Below are 20466 nucleotides of genomic sequence, written 5' to 3'. Positions count from 1 at the left end.
ACAATTTTTCTTGAATTAAGTGTTTATGGGAAAAGTTCACGAATTTTTTCTTACCCTGTAGTCAGATTTATTTGCTTGTTTTAAGCATAAAATAACAGGAGAAGAAATTGTGTAGGGGGAGCAGAGGGTTTTTTTTCGTTCAAAGAAAAGCAGCGTGGCACGAATGAATGTTTGGCTGAAATGCTATCGTAATTTCCCCCTTAATTTTCCTTACAAACATGAAACCAGAGAGAAGGGTCAGTTGGCATCGAATTGCACCTTGTATTCGGTGATTGATTGAGGAAAAATATGCGTATGTGTATATATATACTTGTTTTGTTGAACAGAGACAATGGCCGCGTGCTCCAGCGTCACCTATATGCCTATTTCACAAAATGGCGGCTTTGACCGGAAGTAGGGAAAACATCGTTCAGGTTGCACCACTACGATGGCCACTCAATATAGTATGGACTGACAGCTGCTTTGTTTTCTCCTACACATGAATTTACTTGTAAAAATAACAATAACAGATATTGTCGATTGGTGTTATATTATTTTTTTAGCATTTCGTATTATCAAAATATATCATATGTTAGACAGCTTATCAATTTTAAATAAAATAACGAGACATACATAACTATTCGTGTCTGCTCCCGTTTATTGTAATGAGTGTGCACATTTGGAGAAATACTTAGACATTTTACTTCTTATTTCTTTAGACTGAATAATTATTTCTTATTAATTCCAAAGTATGCGACCCGATGATCTAATCGTGGTGTATGTGCTATTCCTCGTTTGTTTGCCTGCATCCATTGCTTTACGGCTTGCTTGTTGCGTTTAAATGCACATTTGATTTCTTTACCAGCATTGGATTTAGACCATTCAATGAGAAGAGTTAACAGCGTTTATTATGATTGATAAGCCCTCAACGGAGAATGAGGTCGGCATACATTAAAAGCCTTATTTTGTTTTTATCGTGTGCCTTCCAAAATGTATGCGACGAAACTTAAATCACGCAAAATATGAATGGTAACTAGACGTGCTTGTTGTGTGCAAGGAGTGCATTTATTTGTAAACTTTTGCTAAATCAAAATGGTTTATTTGTATTTGCTTTTTACCTGGGTTTTATCAGGTTCGCAGTCGGGACATTTTTAATCCATAGTGTATGCATAATTAATTTCAAAGAAATAAGAAGTAAAATGTGTAAGTATTCCTCAAAATGTGCTTTGGACTAAGTCCCCCGTCATCACAGCAAACGGGAGCAGACCCGAATAGGTATGGCTAGTTATTTTATTAAAAATTTCCAGCCGTCTGTAAATTTATGTTTGAAAGAAAAAAGTAAATTAATATCTTACTTACTGTTTTTGTCTTGTTTTCTAGTGAATATCTGACAATGCTTAAATGGAGATACATTTACTTGGTAAGCAAAGTGGCTTAAGATATTATGTATTGTAATAGAAAATTGTTATAAAAACGTTTTGTTTTTGCTGGGAATTCTTGTATATATTTCACAGCTATATAATTAATTATAATAACGCACTTTTTGTTGATAAACATGTTAAAAAATACATTAACACATAATAATGTGGCAACAAATCAAATGTGCATTTAAATGCAACAAGCAAAAATAAATAAATAAAGCAAATGCACGGAAAAGAAACGAGGAATAAAAGAAACACCGCGATTAAAAAAATCAGATCGCATACTTTGTAAAATAATTGAAATAAATTATAAAAATCAACAGGTTTATATTTAAAACAAATAAAAAATATCTGCCAGCGGGGTAAGAAAAATAAACTTAATTCTAGTTTCAACTTAATTCAATAATAAACTCAATTTAGGTTTATTTTTCTTACCCCACTGGCAGATATTTTTACTTGTTTTAAGCCTTAACCTATTACATTTTAGAATTTATTTCAGTAAACAAGACTTAAATTCTAAGCCACTTTGCTTATTAAGTAAATGTATCTCGATTTAAGAATTATTTTTTAACTCGAAAACATTAAGAAAATACTAAGTAAACGAACAAATTGGGATGTTCAAAACACTTAAATATTTTTTTTCACTCTACCCTTCATATTACAGCTGTCGAAAAACCACAGCAACGTTGACAGACCCGGAAGCCATGATACATTAGCAGTTTTTAAAATAAGTTAAATCTAGAATCCTTATTGGTTTTAGATACTTTAAAGCAATGAATGATCTTCTTTCTTTTGAATTGATTTGGTATTATGGAGGAGCTCTGTGTCTGGTTATTGAAGATGATTTGTTCTTTGCTCCTATGTTGGCTTATTTTTTTTGTTATTTCCGTTACTATATATATTTTTTTCTTTGTTTTTTCTGATTTGAGGTTATGAAAATGTTTTAATTTGTAATAAAGGTTTTTTGAAAATTCTAAATTCTCTCTATCTCTCTCTCTCTCTCTCTCTCTCATGAGCGTGGATCAGATCCTGCATTAAAACATGAACTTCTGATTTGCTAGCTCAACGTTCTACCTCTGGGTTATACAATGAGAACGTATAGAGTTAAATGCCCGCTAGCCTCCACCCCAAAAGCCAGCGCCTTCGCCGGCTCCCCCTTTGGCTGCGTCTATTCCGGTATCGCTTCTCGGCCTTTTGGCTAAGATCAAGTGTAGTATCTGTTCTTATCAGTTTAATGTCTGATACGTCTCCTATCCGGGGACTATATGTTAAATGGATTTTTGACCTTCGGAAATGGAAGCGGAGCTTGCTCCTTCCACTCCATGCATCAACATGGTATTGCAGTGTTTCCATGAATGGTGCGCTCCCCATCTCGGGGATAAATAAGTCAAGTATAAAAAAAAGAATTTGCTTCTTTTGTGCGTGAATGACGGTGTTTTTTCTAATCCGTGTGTTTTAAAATTGCTGTGATTTCGTTGGCTTTATTGGTTTAACGAAAAGCTTGCGTGGAAATGAACACGCTGATAAAGAAATGTTTTTGTAATGTATTTAATTAATTTCTTTACAAGTTTGCGGAGGTGATACGAGGACGAATTAAACATCCTCGACACAGCTGAAGGCGCAACAAAAGCGAACGAGACCGATTGGAATGTTAAAAACACCTGAAAACTTTTTTCACTACCCTTCATACTACAGCTGTCGAAAAACCACAGCAACGTCGACAGACCTGGAAGCATAGCTGTACTTGTTTAACTCACAACGACAACGGGTAAGTCATTGAGCCCTGTGTTTTTATTTATCCACGTTCTAAAATTGCTATGCTTTCGTTGTTTCTTGATTGCTCTGTACATTTCTTTGTTTCTATTCCACGTAAAGTTACTTTGTAATAACGAAACCATATATTTGAATGCGCAATTTAAATCCATTTGATTTAAATTGTTTCACATATTTCACTCTACACGGTTCAACCGGGCTGGAAACGGAATAAAAACAGGGTAGATCTCGAAGAATGTTTGGTCTCAGACGTGGCTTCGTGCGCTTTCCACCTGGCCACACACAGTAAATGAAATGTTAGTCGGACGGCCTCCGGGGGCGCCGTCGATGTGATCGGTCTCAGGAAGATGCGGCCGTCTGGCCTCAAAGGGTGTCGCTCATACTTACCTGGCAGGGGAGACACCATGATCATGAAGGTGGTTCACCCAGGGCGAGGCTCAGCCATTGCACTCCGGTTGGGCTGACCCTTTGCGAATTCCCCAAATGTGGGAATCTCGACTGCAAAATTTCTGATAGTGGGGGACTGCGTTCGCGCTCTCCCCTGACCTTTGTGTTAAAAATAGATTCGCTTGTCGTTTTACGTAAAATCCAAGAGACGTCTAACCACGGCCCAAGAATACATTAGTCATCAAAAAAGCGGCTATTCAACGACTACATAACTTTTAATAGACAGCGAATAAGTGTCTAGGCTAAAACAAGGCTTAATTTGGGCTGTCAGTGAAAATCTAATAGCCGTTTGACCATTCCAAACGAATAGACTAGCCATTAAATAGAACCACAATCAAACGGCTACATGTCTAAGAGCACAAAATAATGCTTAGATGATTCTTTTACTTCCAATATAAGAGGTTCTCGGGAATGGCAATCATCCAAACTAATAAATTATAAAGGCTTTTATAAGAAAATGACAACAGTTAAACAACCTAGACAGCGTTGGGCAATACAAAATGCTAATAAATACAAGACAAATTGAAATATTGTACATGCATGTACATTAAACAAGCCAACAAATCTGCCAATGGGCTACGACAATTTTTCTTGAATTAAGTGTTTATATCTAGATTTGTTTCTTACCCCTTTGGCAGATTTATTTGCTTGTTTTAAGCCCAAATTCTGAGTTTTTTCTCCCTAAAGGCTAGGTTTATTTTCTTAGGGCATTTTGCTCATCAAAAAATGCATCTTATTTTAAGACTTTCTAGATATTTGTATAGTTAAAACAGTTCGAAATAACAAGTAAGAAATGATTTTTTGCAATGTATTCATTCATTCGCTACCCTTCATACTACAGCTGTCGAAAAACCACAGCAACGTCGACAGACCTGGAAGCGTAGCTGTATTTGTTTAACTCACAAAGACAACGGGTAAAGTATTTTCTTGATTACCTAAATGACTTGCTGTAGGAAAATAAGTTTAGGTTTAAGGGGGGAAATACAGTTTAAAGGGATATTTCAATTTATGATGATAATTCTGTCATCATTTACTCATGCATACAGGCTTACAACAACACGAGGATTAGTTTTTTTCTGAGTAACACAAAAGAAGGTATTTTGAGGAATGATGGTAAACCCACAGCAGATAGTCACCATTGACTTCCATAGTAGGAATAAAAAAATATGATGGAATTTAATAGGTACCATCAACCGTGTGCTAACCATCACTTTGCAAAATATTTTCTTCATCATTTATCACGATACTTCCAAAATATTTTTTCCTACTAAGTCAATATTTCATTATTTGCTTTACAAGCTTAAAAATGATGGTGACAGGATTCCATGGTAATCACAAACAGGTAAACAAGTAAAATAATCACTATTTACTTTTAAAAGCATTTTGAAAATTGCTTGCTTATGCTGGGAGTAAAGGTATTTCATGCAAAAGGTATTTCCTCTTTAAAAGGTAATGTATGCTTCTTTTAAAGCTGACACATTTGCCACATTAAAATAACAGAAATGTGTACTGTTTAAACTTTTTGGAGCCGGTGTGTCTGTGTTCTTGGGGCACACATCTACATGTAAAAGCAGAATTGCTTATTATTCTTCTCTATTTCTTGTATAGGTCAATTATGAGTGAAGAACCGTTCACCAAATGAAGACCGCAGCCAGGTGACGGGATCCTGTGGTAATCACAAACAGGTAAACCAGTAAAATAATCATCATTTAATGTTAAAATAATTTTGAAAATTGAAGTTCTGTGTGTTCTTATTGTACTTTATTTATTTCTGCAGGTAAGCACCATACCGTAAGCTTCATTCCCTTTATAACAGGTAAGGTTCATACTGTTTTATTCTTTTGTACTGTTTTATTCGTACTGTTTTAAATCATTCAGTAAATGCAAAGTTAAACTGATGTGTTTTTAATCTATATTTAAAAGTGTCTACTGTTGAAGCACATCTGATCTCTTCTGAAAGCTGATAATAACTGAATGCTGAGGCACCTTGTTTTGAGTGAACCCTTGTTTTTTCTAAATGACCTGATCCTATTGATCCGAGTAATCGGTTTCATATTCGATTAGCATATCTGTCATGTATTGTAGCCATGAAGTGGTTTTTAAACAAGAAACAGTACTTTTTAAATCCATTGACCATTGCAATAATCGGCCCTGCTGGTGATGAAAGCATGAACAAGTTTCTCTAAGTCCTGTCTTGAGACAAAACCTCTAATTCTGGCAATATTTCTGAGATGGTAGTAAAAGCAGAATTCCTTATTATTTTTCTCTATCTCAGGCTCTACGGCATATATGTCATGATTTTATTTGTCTATTTATATGTCTATTTACAAGGACTGCCTTGGCCAAATGTTATTGTTAATTAATATTGAAGCAGTTATTTAACATAGGTCCTTTGAGTAGTGATTTGTGTAATGATCCATATATCTATTTTTATGTATATTTTTAACTTAGGAATGTGATTTTAAAGCTCATATTTGTTATTGTATGACACCTCTCATGTTATGAAAGTAAAAAATAAATGTATTTTCTGATGTCTTGCATTTCTGTTTTTAAACTGTTAATCCTTATCAAGTGCTATACATTAGAAAGTGGATATAGAGTGAAATGCACACGGTGAATAATGAACGCAGACCTTCAGTGCCGGACCTCTGACCCGCTAACCTCCATCCCGACAGCCAGCGCCTTCTCCGGATGCCATTGCGGTATCGCTTCTCGGCTTTTTGGGTAAGATCGAGTGGACACCGGGGACTACACGTTTAAATGGATTTTTGACCTTCGGCTATGGAAGCGAGGCTTGTTCCGTCCACTCCGTGCATCGACTCTGGCGCTTTCCGGGGACAAATAAGGTGAGTTTAAAATCAGAGTTTGCTTCTTTAGTGCGTGGTTGCCAGTTTGTTTGCCAGTCCGTGGTCCATAATACGTTCCGCGTTCGTGGTCTCTCCATCGCTCAGTACTTTTCTGTGTTTCTATTTTACGTAAAGCTAACACCAAAACGATTGTGGAAGGCGCTATATAGATTGTTCTCAAAGAAAAAAAACGAGAAACAAACCCATGTGAATATGGGTCAAATTATCTAGGCGGAGCACTTCGTTCAAAGAAAAACGCAACAGAATTGTTTGCGTTGAACAAAGACAATGGTGCCTGCAGACATCGAATGTGTATTGTGGATAAAAAATGGCCAGTGGGGTGGGACAATTTTTCTTGAATTAAGTGTTTATGGGAAAAGTTCACGAATTTTTTCTTACCCTGTAGTCAGATTTATTTGCTTGTTTTAAGCATAAAATAACAGGAGAAGAAATTGTGTAGGGGGAGCAGAGGGTTTTTTTTCGTTCAAAGAAAAGCAGCGTGGCACGAATGAATGTTTGGCTGAAATGCTATCGTAATTTCCCCCTTAATTTTCCTTACAAACATGAAACCAGAGAGAAGGGTCAGTTGGCATCGAATTGCACCTTGTATTCGGTGATTGATTGAGGAAAAATATGCGTATGTGTATATATATACTTGTTTTGTTGAACAGAGACAATGGCCGCGTGCTCCAGCGTCACCTATATGCCTATTTCACAAAATGGCGGCTTTGACCGGAAGTAGGGAAAACATCGTTCAGGTTGCACCACTACGATGGCCACTCAATATAGTATGGACTGACAGCTGCTTTGTTTTCTCCTACACATGAATTTACTTGTAAAAATAACAATAACAGATATTGTCGATTGGTGTTATATTATTTTTTTAGCATTTCGTATTATCAAAATATATCATATGTTAGACAGCTTATCAATTTTAAATAAAATAACGAGACATACATAACTATTCGTGTCTGCTCCCGTTTATTGTAATGAGTGTGCACATTTGGAGAAATACTTAGACATTTTACTTCTTATTTCTTTAGACTGAATAATTATTTCTTATTAATTCCAAAGTATGCGACCCGATGATCTAATCGTGGTGTATGTGCTATTCCTCGTTTGTTTGCCTGCATCCATTGCTTTACGGCTTGCTTGTTGCGTTTAAATGCACATTTGATTTCTTTACCAGCATTGGATTTAGACCATTCAATGAGAAGAGTTAACAGCGTTTATTATGATTGATAAGCCCTCAACGGAGAATGAGGTCGGCATACATTAAAAGCCTTATTTTGTTTTTATCGTGTGCCTTCCAAAATGTATGCGACGAAACTTAAATCACGCAAAATATGAATGGTAACTAGACGTGCTTGTTGTGTGCAAGGAGTGCATTTATTTGTAAACTTTTGCTAAATCAAAATGGTTTATTTGTATTTGCTTTTTACCTGGGTTTTATCAGGTTCGCAGTCGGGACATTTTTAATCCATAGTGTATGCATAATTAATTTCAAAGAAATAAGAAGTAAAATGTGTAAGTATTCCTCAAAATGTGCTTTGGACTAAGTCCCCCGTCATCACAGCAAACGGGAGCAGACCCGAATAGGTATGGCTAGTTATTTTATTAAAAATTTCCAGCCGTCTGTAAATTTATGTTTGAAAGAAAAAAGTAAATTAATATCTTACTTACTGTTTTTGTCTTGTTTTCTAGTGAATATCTGACAATGCTTAAATGGAGATACATTTACTTGGTAAGCAAAGTGGCTTAAGATATTATGTATTGTAATAGAAAATTGTTATAAAAACGTTTTGTTTTTGCTGGGAATTCTTGTATATATTTCACAGCTATATAATTAATTATAATAACGCACTTTTTGTTGATAAACATGTTAAAAAATACATTAACACATAATAATGTGGCAACAAATCAAATGTGCATTTAAATGCAACAAGCAAAAATAAATAAATAAAGCAAATGCACGGAAAAGAAACGAGGAATAAAAGAAACACCGCGATTAAAAAAATCAGATCGCATACTTTGTAAAATAATTGAAATAAATTATAAAAATCAACAGGTTTATATTTAAAACAAATAAAAAATATCTGCCAGCGGGGTAAGAAAAATAAACTTAATTCTAGTTTCAACTTAATTCAATAATAAACTCAATTTAGGTTTATTTTTCTTACCCCACTGGCAGATATTTTTACTTGTTTTAAGCCTTAACCTATTACATTTTAGAATTTATTTCAGTAAACAAGACTTAAATTCTAAGCCACTTTGCTTATTAAGTAAATGTATCTCGATTTAAGAATTATTTTTTAACTCGAAAACATTAAGAAAATACTAAGTAAACGAACAAATTGGGATGTTCAAAACACTTAAATATTTTTTTTCACTCTACCCTTCATATTACAGCTGTCGAAAAACCACAGCAACGTTGACAGACCCGGAAGCCATGATACATTAGCAGTTTTTAAAATAAGTTAAATCTAGAATCCTTATTGGTTTTAGATACTTTAAAGCAATGAATGATCTTCTTTCTTTTGAATTGATTTGGTATTATGGAGGAGCTCTGTGTCTGGTTATTGAAGATGATTTGTTCTTTGCTCCTATGTTGGCTTATTTTTTTGTTATTTCCGTTACTATATATATTTTTTTCTTTGTTTTTTCTGATTTGAGGTTATGAAAATGTTTTAATTTGTAATAAAGGTTTTTTGAAAATTCTAAATTCTCTCTATCTCTCTCTCTCTCTCTCTCTCTCATGAGCGTGGATCAGATCCTGCATTAAAACATGAACTTCTGATTTGCTAGCTCAACGTTCTACCTCTGGGTTATACAATGAGAACGTATAGAGTTAAATGCCCGCTAGCCTCCACCCCAAAAGCCAGCGCCTTCGCCGGCTCCCCCTTTGGCTGCGTCTATTCCGGTATCGCTTCTCGGCCTTTTGGCTAAGATCAAGTGTAGTATCTGTTCTTATCAGTTTAATGTCTGATACGTCTCCTATCCGGGGACTATATGTTAAATGGATTTTTGACCTTCGGAAATGGAAGCGGAGCTTGCTCCTTCCACTCCATGCATCAACATGGTATTGCAGTGTTTCCATGAATGGTGCGCTCCCCATCTCGGGGATAAATAAGTCAAGTATAAAAAAAAGAATTTGCTTCTTTTGTGCGTGAATGACGGTGTTTTTTCTAATCCGTGTGTTTTAAAATTGCTGTGATTTCGTTGACTTTATTGGTTTAACGAAAAGCTTGCGTGTAAATGAACACGCTGATAAAGAAATGTTTTTGTAATGTATTTAATTAATTTCTTTACAAGTTTGCGGAGGTGATACGAGGACGAATTAAACATCCTCGACACAGCTGAAGGCGCAACAAAAGCGAACGAGACCGATTGGAATGTTAAAAACACCTGAAAACTTTTTTCACTACCCTTCATACTACAGCTGTCGAAAAACCACAGCAACGTCGACAGACCTGGAAGCATAGCTGTACTCCCATACGGAAATGTAATATATGACATATATGTCCCTATATCAAAACCGATCTTGGCATATATGTTACATATATATGCAATATATTAATATCACATATATAGATCCTCTGGATATATGAATATATAGGTTTAAAACATATATGAAATACTCATATTAAAATGTATATAAATACATATATTAATATCACATATATAGATACTCTTGATATATGAAGATATATGTTTTAAACCTATATGAAATACTCATATTAAAATGTATATAAATACATATATTAATATCACATATATAGATACTCTTGATATATGAAGATATATGTTTTAAACCTATATGAAATACTCATATTAAAATGTATATAAATACATATATGAATATCACATATATAAATAATCTTGATATATGAGATATATTTTTTAAACCTATATGAAATACTCATATTAAAATGTATATAAATACATATATTAATATCACATATATAGATACTCTTGATATATGAAGATATATGTTTTAAACCTATATGAAATACTCATATTAAAATGTATATAAATACATATATTAATATCACATATATAGATACTCTTGATATATGAAGATATATGTTTTAAACCTATATGGAATACTCATATTAAAATGTATTTAAATACATATATTTAAAATATTTATATGTATGAATTCTTATATGGGTTTGTATTTTACAACCATATAAGATGGATTTTTACATGATACTGTATGCTCCAACCATATGATATCAATATGTTTTATGTCTAGATTTCTAAAACAACATAGCCTATATAGGTCTGTAAATATATTGTTTAAAAATTATTAGGGTCATAACATTATAACCCTGCCTAGTTTCAAACTGCATGCATTTGGCACAATACTATACTTTTATTACGGAGTTATACTCCATGGGGGCGGTTTCCCGGACAGGGATTAGACTAGTCCTAGACTAAAACATTTTTAAGAGCTGTCCAAACTGAAAACAACTTGCACTGACATATCTTAAAATACATCAGGGCCCTTTGTTTTGCCTCAAAATGCATACAGGTAATGTTTTTAGTAAGGCATGTTTGTTAAAACTAGTTATATTTCCTAATTAAACTAAGGCCTAGTCCTGGATTAAGATAATCCCTGTCCGGGAAACCGCCCCCATATTACTCAATGTACAAGCTAGAAATTAAGCTCTGCACAGCACAGGTCTACTAAAGGGTTAATGGTGCCACATGGTGATCAACAGTAAAAATGACAAATTTGACCTCTTTGCAAAAGGAAAAACCACCAACATTCAAAAATGCATGATAACAAGGTGTCATTGCTCTGCAATCAAAAAATGTGGTTATAATGGAAGTCAATGGGGCAAAAACAGCCACTAACAATAAATGAGGAAGAAAACAATAATCAAAAGCCAATGTTTTTACTTTATATTTGACATGCCCAAGACTGCGAAAAAGGTTAAAAAAATCCAGTCTACAATCACTTTTTGTATTGAAAATTTGTCATTTAGATTTTCCCCAAATCCACTTATGAACTTGGCAATTAAAGAGTTAAAATCATGGAATTTTTGTAAAAATTTGGTAGTTTTGATCAGAACTGACTAACAAATTTATGCAAAAAAAGTGAAAAAATAATCTGATACATTTTTACAGATGTTTAATTTAGTGGATGTATTAAATTTGAACAATGCACAAGGGTTAAATTTGCACTGTGTACCCCTGCATAAAATAAAAACAGGAGGAATAATAAAACGAACACTGTAAAATACAAGCTAAACAGCGCCTTCTTCAGTAACACACAAATAGCTTAAGTTGTTAGCCCCTCTCATCCAACTGCTGGGTGGATCAGTGGATAGCGCGGACGACTTTCAACGTGAGGACCCGGGTTCGAGGCCCGACTGGACTCATCAGGTACATTACAAATAATAAATTGTGTTTGTGTGTTAAGTTGTGTGAATGGGTTGTACGTCCTACATGTGGTCTGAAACATGCGAAAAATAGATAAAAACCACGGTTCAAATTTAATTATTTTATGATATATGATAAGTATATGTATGCAACATATATTAGACATATATGTGAAGTCATGTATGTCACATATATAAATAATTATATAGATGACATATATGTCTATGTATGTTTTTTGCACACATAGACATATATTTGTATGGGATAGACATATATGTCAATATATGAAATTGTTCCATTTTCGAATAGGTGTCATATATGGTTGTACATATATGTACATATATGTTTCTACTTTATATTACCATATATTTCATATAGGGATATTTCATATATTCACATATATTACATTTCCGTATGGGCTTGTTTAACTCACAACGACAACGGGTAAGTCATTGAGCCCTATGTTTTTATTTATCCACGTTCTAAAATTGCTATGCTTTCGTTGTTTCTTGATTGCTCTGTACATTTTTTTTTGTTTCTATTCCACGTAAAGTTACTTTGTAATAACGAAACCATATATTTGAATGCGCAATTTAAATCCATTTGATTTAAATTGTTTCACATATTTCACTCTACACGGTTCAACCGGGCTGGAAACGGAATAAAAACAGGGTAGATCTCGAAGAATGTTTGGTCTCAGACGTGGCTTCGTGCGCTTTCCACCTGGTCACACACAGTAAATGAAATGTTAGTCGGACGGCCTCCGGGGGCGCCGTCGATGTGATCGGTCACAGGAAGATGCGGCCGTCTGGCCTCAAAGGGTGTCGCTCATACTTACCTGGCAGGGGAGACACCATGATCATGAAGGTGGTTCACCCAGGGCGAGGCTCAGCCATTGCACTCCGGTTGGGCTGACCCTTTGCGAATTCCCCAAATGTGGGAATCTCGACTGCAAAATTTCTGATAGTGGGGGACTGCGTTCGCGCTCTCCCCTGACTTTGTGTTAAAAATAGATTCGCTTGTCGTTTTACGTAAAATCCAAGAGACGTCTAACCACGGCCCAAGAATACATTAGTCATCAAAAAAGCGGCTATTCAACGACTACATAACTTTTAATAGACAGCGAATAAGTGTCTAGGCTAAAACAAGGCTTAATTTGGGCTGTCAGTGAAAATCTAATAGCCGTTTGACCATTCCAAACGAATAGACTAGCCATTAAATAGAACCACAATCAAACGGCTACATGTCTAAGAGCACAAAATAATGCTTAGATGATTCTTTTACTTCCAATATAAGAGGTTCTCGGGAATGGCAATCATCCAAACTAATAAATTATAAAGGCTTTTATAAGAAAATGACAACAGTTAAACAACCTAGACAGCGTTGGGCAATACAAAATGCTAATAAATACAAGACAAATTGAAATATTGTACATGCATGTACATTAAACAAGCCAACAAATCTGCCAATGGGCTACGACAATTTTTCTTGAATTAAGTGTTTATATCTAGATTTGTTTCTTACCCCTTTGGCAGATTTATTTGCTTGTTTTAAGCCCAAATTCTGAGTTTTTTCTCCCTAAAGGCTAGGTTTATTTTCTTAGGGCATTTTGCTCATCAAAAAATGCATCTTATTTTAAGACTTTCTAGATATTTGTATAGTTAAAACAGTTCGAAATAACAAGTAAGAAATGATTTTTTGCAATGTATTCATTCATTCGCTACCCTTCATACTACAGCTGTCGAAAAACCACAGCAACGTCGACAGACCTGGAAGCGTAGCTGTATTTGTTTAACTCACAAAGACAACGGGTAAAGTATTTTCTTGATTACCTAAATGACTTGCTGTAGGAAAATAAGTTTAGGTTTAAGGGGGGAAATACAGTTTAAAGGGATATTTCAATTTATGATGATAATTCTGTCATCATTTACTCATGCATACAGGCTTACAACAACACGAGGATTAGTTTTTTTCTGAGTAACACAAAAGAAGGTATTTTGAGGAATGATGGTAAACCCACAGCAGATAGTCACCATTGACTTCCATAGTAGGAATAAAAAAATATGATGGAATTTAATAGGTACCATCAACCGTGTGCTAACCATCACTTTGCAAAATATTTTCTTCATCATTTATCACGATACTTCCAAAATATTTTTTCCTACTAAGTCAATATTTCATTATTTGCTTTACAAGCTTAAAAATGATGGTGACAGGATTCCATGGTAATCACAAACAGGTAAACAAGTAAAATAATCACTATTTACTTTTAAAAGCATTTTGAAAATTGCTTGCTTATGCTGGGAGTAAAGGTATTTCATGCAAAAGGTATTTCCTCTTTAAAAGGTAATGTATGCTTCTTTTAAAGCTGACACATTTGCCACATTAAAATAACAGAAATGTGTACTGTTTAAACTTTTTGGAGCCGGTGTGTCTGTGTTCTTGGGGCACACATCTACATGTAAAAGCAGAATTGCTTATTATTCTTCTCTATTTCTTGTATAGGTCAATTATGAGTGAAGAACCGTTCACCAAATGAAGACCGCAGCCAGGTGACGGGATCCTGTGGTAATCACAAACAGGTAAACCAGTAAAATAATCATCATTTAATGTTAAAATAATTTTGAAAATTGAAGTTCTGTGTGTTCTTATTGTACTTTATTTATTTCTGCAGGTAAGCACCATACCGTAAGCTTCATTCCCTTTATAACAGGTAAGGTTCATACTGTTTTATTCTTTTGTACTGTTTTATTCGTACTGTTTTAAATCATTCAGTAAATGCAAAGTTAAACTGATGTGTTTTTAATCTATATTTAAAAGTGTCTACTGTTGAAGCACATCTGATCTCTTCTGAAAGCTGATAATAACTGAATGCTGAGGCACCTTGTTTTGAGTGAACCCTTGTTTTTTCTAAATGACCTGATCCTATTGATCCGAGTAATCGGTTTCATATTCGATTAGCATATCTGTCATGTATTGTAGCCATGAAGTGGTTTTTAAACAAGAAACAGTACTTTTTAAATCCATTGACCATTGCAATAATCGGCCCTGCTGGTGATGAAAGCATGAACAAGTTTCTCTAAGTCCTGTCTTGAGACAAAACCTCTAATTCTGGCAATATTTCTGAGATGGTAGTAAAAGCAGAATTCCTTATTATTTTTCTCTATCTCAGGCTCTACGGCATATATGTCATGATTTTATTTGTCTATTTATATGTCTATTTACAAGGACTGCCTTGGCCAAATGTTATTGTTAATTAATATTGAAGCAGTTATTTAACATAGGTCCTTTGAGTAGTGATTTGTGTAATGATCCATATATCTATTTTTATGTATATTTTTAACTTAGGAATGTGATTTTAAAGCTCATATTTGTTATTGTATGACACCTCTCATGTTATGAAAGTAAAAAATAAATGTATTTTCTGATGTCTTGCATTTCTGTTTTTAAACTGTTAATCCTTATCAAGTGCTATACATTAGAAAGTGGATATAGAGTGAAATGCACACGGTGAATAATGAACGCAGACCTTCAGTGCCGGACCTCTGACCCGCTAACCTCCATCCCGACAGCCAGCGCCTTCTCCGGATGCCATTGCGGTATCGCTTCTCGGCTTTTTGGGTAAGATCGAGTGGACACCGGGGACTACACGTTTAAATGGATTTTTGACCTTCGGCTATGGAAGCGAGGCTTGTTCCGTCCACTCCGTGCATCGACTCTGGCGCTTTCCGGGGACAAATAAGGTGAGTTTAAAATCAGAGTTTGCTTCTTTAGTGCGTGGTTGCCAGTTTGTTTGCCAGTCCGTGGTCCATAATACGTTCCGCGTTCGTGGTCTCTCCATCGCTCAGTACTTTTCTGTGTTTCTATTTTACGTAAAGCTAACACCAAAACGATTGTGGAAGGCGCTATATAGATTGTTCTCAAAGAAAAAAAACGAGAAACAAACCCATGTGAATATGGGTCAAATTATCTAGGCGGAGCACTTCGTTCAAAGAAAAACGCAACAGAATTGTTTGCGTTGAACAAAGACAATGGTGCCTGCAGACATCGAATGTGTATTGTGGATAAAAAATGGCCAGTGGGGTGGGACAATTTTTCTTGAATTAAGTGTTTATGGGAAAAGTTCACGAATTTTTTCTTACCCTGTAGTCAGATTTATTTGCTTGTTTTAAGCATAAAATAACAGGAGAAGAAATTGTGTAGGGGGAGCAGAGGGTTTTTTTTCGTTCAAAGAAAAGCAGCGTGGCACGAATGAATGTTTGGCTGAAATGCTATCGTAATTTCCCCCTTAATTTTCCTTACAAACATGAAACCAGAGAGAAGGGTCAGTTGGCATCGAATTGCACCTTGTATTCGGTGATTGATTGAGGAAAAATATGCGTATGTGTATATATATACTTGTTTTGTTGAACAGAGACAATGGCCGCGTGCTCCAGCGTCACCTATATGCCTATTTCACAAAATGGCGGCTTTGACCGGAAGTAGGGAAAACATCGTTCAGGTTGCACCACTACGATGGCCACTCAATATAGTATGGACTGACAGCTGCTTTGTTTTCTCCTACACATGAATTTACTTGTAAAAATAACAATAACAGATATTGTCGATTGGTGTTATATTATTTTTTTAGCATTTCGTATTATCAAAATATATCATATGTTAGACAGCTTATCAATTTTAAATAAAATAACGAGACATACATAACTATTCGTGTCTGCTCCCGTTTATTGTAATGAGTGTGCACATTTGGAGAAATACTTAGACATTTTACTTCTTATTTCTTTAGACTGAATAATTATTTCTTATTAATTCCAAAGTATGCGACCCGATGATCTAATCGTGGTGTATGTGCTATTCCTCGTTTGTTTGCCTGCATCCATTGCTTTACGGCTTGCTTGTTGCGTTTAAATGCACATTTGATTTCTTTACCAGCATTGGATTTAGACCATTCAATGAGAAGAGTTAACAGCGTTTATTATGATTGATAAGCCCTCAACGGAGAATGAGGTCGGCATACATTAAAAGCCTTATTTTGTTTTTATCGTGTGCCTTCCAAAATGTATGCGACGAAACTTAAATCACGCAAAATATGAATGGTAACTAGACGTGCTTGTTGTGTGCAAGGAGTGCATTTATTTGTAAACTTTTGCTAAATCAAAATGGTTTATTTGTATTTGCTTTTTACCTGGGTTTTATCAGGTTCGCAGTCGGGACATTTTTAATCCATAGTGTATGCATAATTAATTTCAAAGAAATAAGAAGTAAAATGTGTAAGTATTCCTCAAAATGTGCTTTGGACTAAGTCCCCCGTCATCACAGCAAATGGGAGCAGACCCGAATAGGTATGGCTAGTTATTTTATTAAAAATTTCCAGCCGTCTGTAAATTTATGTTTGAAAGAAAAAAGTAAATTAATATCTTACTTACTGTTTTTGTCTTGTTTTCTAGTGAATATCTGACAATGCTTAAATGGAGATACATTTACTTGGTAAGCAAAGTGGCTTAAGATATTATGTATTGTAATAGAAAATTGTTATAAAAACGTTTTGTTTTTGCTGGGAATTCTTGTATATATTTCACAGCTATATAATTAATTATAATAACGCACTTTTTGTTGATAAACATGTTAAAAAATACATTAACACATAATAATGTGGCAACAAATCAAATGTGCATTTAAATGCAACAAGCAAAAATAAATAAATAAAGCAAATGCACGGAAAAGAAACGAGGAATAAAAGAAACACCGCGATTAAAAAAATCAGATCGCATACTTTGTAAAATAATTGAAATAAATTATAAAAATCAACAGGTTTATATTTAAAACAAATAAAAAATATCTGCCAGCGGGGTAAGAAAAATAAACTTAATTCTAGTTTCAACTTAATTCAATAATAAACTCAATTTAGGTTTATTTTTCTTACCCCACTGGCAGATATTTTTACTTGTTTTAAGCCTTAACCTATTACATTTTAGAATTTATTTCAGTAAACAAGACTTAAATTCTAAGCCACTTTGCTTATTAAGTAAATGTATCTCGATTTAAGAATTATTTTTTAACTCGAAAACATTAAGAAAATACTAAGTAAACGAACAAATTGGGATGTTCAAAACACTTAAATATTTTTTTTCACTCTACCCTTCATATTACAGCTGTCGAAAAACCACAGCAACGTTGACAGACCCGGAAGCCATGATACATTAGCAGTTTTTAAAATAAGTTAAATCTAGAATCCTTATTGGTTTTAGATACTTTAAAGCAATGAATGATCTTCTTTCTTTTGAATTGATTTGGTATTATGGAGGAGCTCTGTGTCTGGTTATTGAAGATGATTTGTTCTTTGCTCCTATGTTGGCTTATTTTTTTGTTATTTCCGTTACTATATATATTTTTTTCTTTGTTTTTTCTGATTTGAGGTTATGAAAATGTTTTAATTTGTAATAAAGGTTTTTTGAAAATTCTAAATTCTCTCTATCTCTCTCTCTCTCTCTCTCTCTCATGAGCGTGGATCAGATCCTGCATTAAAACATGAACTTCTGATTTGCTAGCTCAACGTTCTACCTCTGGGTTATACAATGAGAACGTATAGAGTTAAATGCCCGCTAGCCTCCACCCCAAAAGCCAGCGCCTTCGCCGGCTCCCCCTTTGGCTGCGTCTATTCCGGTATCGCTTCTCGGCCTTTTGGCTAAGATCAAGTGTAGTATCTGTTCTTATCAGTTTAATGTCTGATACGTCTCCTATCCGGGGACTATATGTTAAATGGATTTTTGACCTTCGGAAATGGAAGCGGAGCTTGCTCCTTCCACTCCATGCATCAACATGGTATTGCAGTGTTTCCATGAATGGTGCGCTCCCCATCTCGGGGATAAATAAGTCAAGTATAAAAAAAAGAATTTGCTTCTTTTGTGCGTGAATGACGGTGTTTTTTCTAATCCGTGTGTTTTAAAATTGCTGTGATTTCGTTGACTTTATTGGTTTAACGAAAAGCTTGCGTGTAAATGAACACGCTGATAAAGAAATGTTTTTGTAATGTATTTAATTAATTTCTTTACAAGTTTGCGGAGGTGATACGAGGACGAATTAAACATCCTCGACACAGCTGAAGGCGCAACAAAAGCGAACGAGACCGATTGGAATGTTAAAAACACCTGAAAACTTTTTTCACTACCCTTCATACTACAGCTGTCGAAAAACCACAGCAACGTCGACAGACCTGGAAGCATAGCTGTACTTGTTTAACTCACAACGACAACGGGTAAGTCATTGAGCCCTATGTTTTTATTTATCCACGTTCTAAAATTGCTATGCTTTCGTTGTTTCTTGATTGCTCTGTACATTTTTTTTTGTTTCTATTCCACGTAAAGTTACTTTGTAATAACGAAACCATATATTTGAATGCGCAATTTAAATCCATTTGATTTAAATTGTTTCACATATTTCACTCTACACGGTTCAACCGGGCTGGAAACGGAATAAAAACAGGGTAGATCTCGAAGAATGTTTGGTCTCAGACGTGGCTTCGTGCGCTTTCCACCTGGTCACACACAGTAAATGAAATGTTAGTCGGACGGCCTCCGGGGGCGCCGTCGATGTGATCGGTCACAGGAAGATGCGGCCGTCTGGCCTCAAAGGGTGTCGCTCATACTTACCTGGCAGGGGAGACACCATGATCATGAAGGTGGTTCACCCAGGGCGAGGCTCAGCCATTGCACTCCGGTTGGGCTGACCCTTTGCGAATTCCCCAAATGTGGGAATCTCGACTGCAAAATTTCTGATAGTGGGGGACTGCGTTCGCGCTCTCCCCTGACTTTGTGTTAAAAATAGATTCGCTTGTCGTTTTACGTAAAATCCAAGAGACGTCTAACCACGGCCCAAGAATACATTAGTCATCAAAAAAGCGGCTATTCAACGACTACATAACTTTTAATAGACAGCGAATAAGTGTCTAGGCTAAAACAAGGCTTAATTTGGGCTGTCAGTGAAAATCTAATAGCCGTTTGACCATTCCAAACGAATAGACTAGCCATTAAATAGAACCACAATCAAACGGCTACATGTCTAAGAGCACAAAATAATGCTTAGATGATTCTTTTACTTCCAATATAAGAGGTTCTCGGGAATGGCAATCATCCAAACTAATAAATTATAAAGGCTTTTATAAGAAAATGACAACAGTTAAACAACCTAGACAGCGTTGGGCAATACAAAATGCTAATAAATACAAGACAAATTGAAATATTGTACATGCATGTACATTAAACAAGCCAACAAATCTGCCAATGGGCTACGACAATTTTTCTTGAATTAAGTGTTTATATCTAGATTTGTTTCTTACCCCTTTGGCAGATTTATTTGCTTGTTTTAAGCCCAAATTCTGAGTTTTTTCTCCCTAAAGGCTAGGTTTATTTTCTTAGGGCATTTTGCTCATCAAAAAATGCATCTTATTTTAAGACTTTCTAGATATTTGTATAGTTAAAACAGTTCGAAATAACAAGTAAGAAATGATTTTTTGCAATGTATTCATTCATTCGCTACCCTTCATACTACAGCTGTCGAAAAACCACAGCAACGTCGACAGACCTGGAAGCGTAGCTGTATTTGTTTAACTCACA

The 20466-nt window shown here is 35.0% G+C and overlaps 6 non-coding genes across 6 annotated transcripts; all 6 read left to right on the top strand.

The window, feature by feature from the left end:
• Window positions 1-2578: 2578 nt before the first annotated feature.
• LOC135764444 (U2 spliceosomal RNA) lies at window positions 2579-2769 on the top strand. The gene has a single exon (XR_010539992.1). It is a non-coding gene; the product is annotated as a U2 spliceosomal RNA (small nuclear RNA).
• A 783-nt stretch (window positions 2770-3552) lies between these two features.
• On the top strand, window positions 3553-3717 carry LOC135764300 (U1 spliceosomal RNA). The gene has a single exon (XR_010539855.1). It is a non-coding gene; the product is annotated as a U1 spliceosomal RNA (small nuclear RNA).
• A 5671-nt stretch (window positions 3718-9388) lies between these two features.
• On the top strand, window positions 9389-9579 carry LOC135764443 (U2 spliceosomal RNA). The gene has a single exon (XR_010539991.1). It is a non-coding gene; the product is annotated as a U2 spliceosomal RNA (small nuclear RNA).
• Window positions 9580-12684: 3105 nt separating this feature from the next.
• LOC135764299 (U1 spliceosomal RNA) lies at window positions 12685-12849 on the top strand. The gene has a single exon (XR_010539854.1). It is a non-coding gene; the product is annotated as a U1 spliceosomal RNA (small nuclear RNA).
• A 5670-nt stretch (window positions 12850-18519) lies between these two features.
• On the top strand, window positions 18520-18710 carry LOC135764442 (U2 spliceosomal RNA). Its single transcript, XR_010539990.1, has one exon. It is a non-coding gene; the product is annotated as a U2 spliceosomal RNA (small nuclear RNA).
• Window positions 18711-19495: 785 nt separating this feature from the next.
• LOC135764589 (U1 spliceosomal RNA) lies at window positions 19496-19660 on the top strand. The gene has a single exon (XR_010540116.1). It is a non-coding gene; the product is annotated as a U1 spliceosomal RNA (small nuclear RNA).
• Window positions 19661-20466: the final 806 nt, after the last annotated feature.

Source organism: Paramisgurnus dabryanus, chromosome 9 (genome assembly GCF_030506205.2).
Source record: "Paramisgurnus dabryanus chromosome 9, PD_genome_1.1, whole genome shotgun sequence".
In the NCBI taxonomy this organism is placed as follows: Eukaryota; Metazoa; Chordata; class Actinopteri; order Cypriniformes; family Cobitidae; genus Paramisgurnus; species Paramisgurnus dabryanus.
Note: the sequence above shows the minus strand (reverse complement) of the source record. Positions and strands in the feature narration are given on the sequence as shown.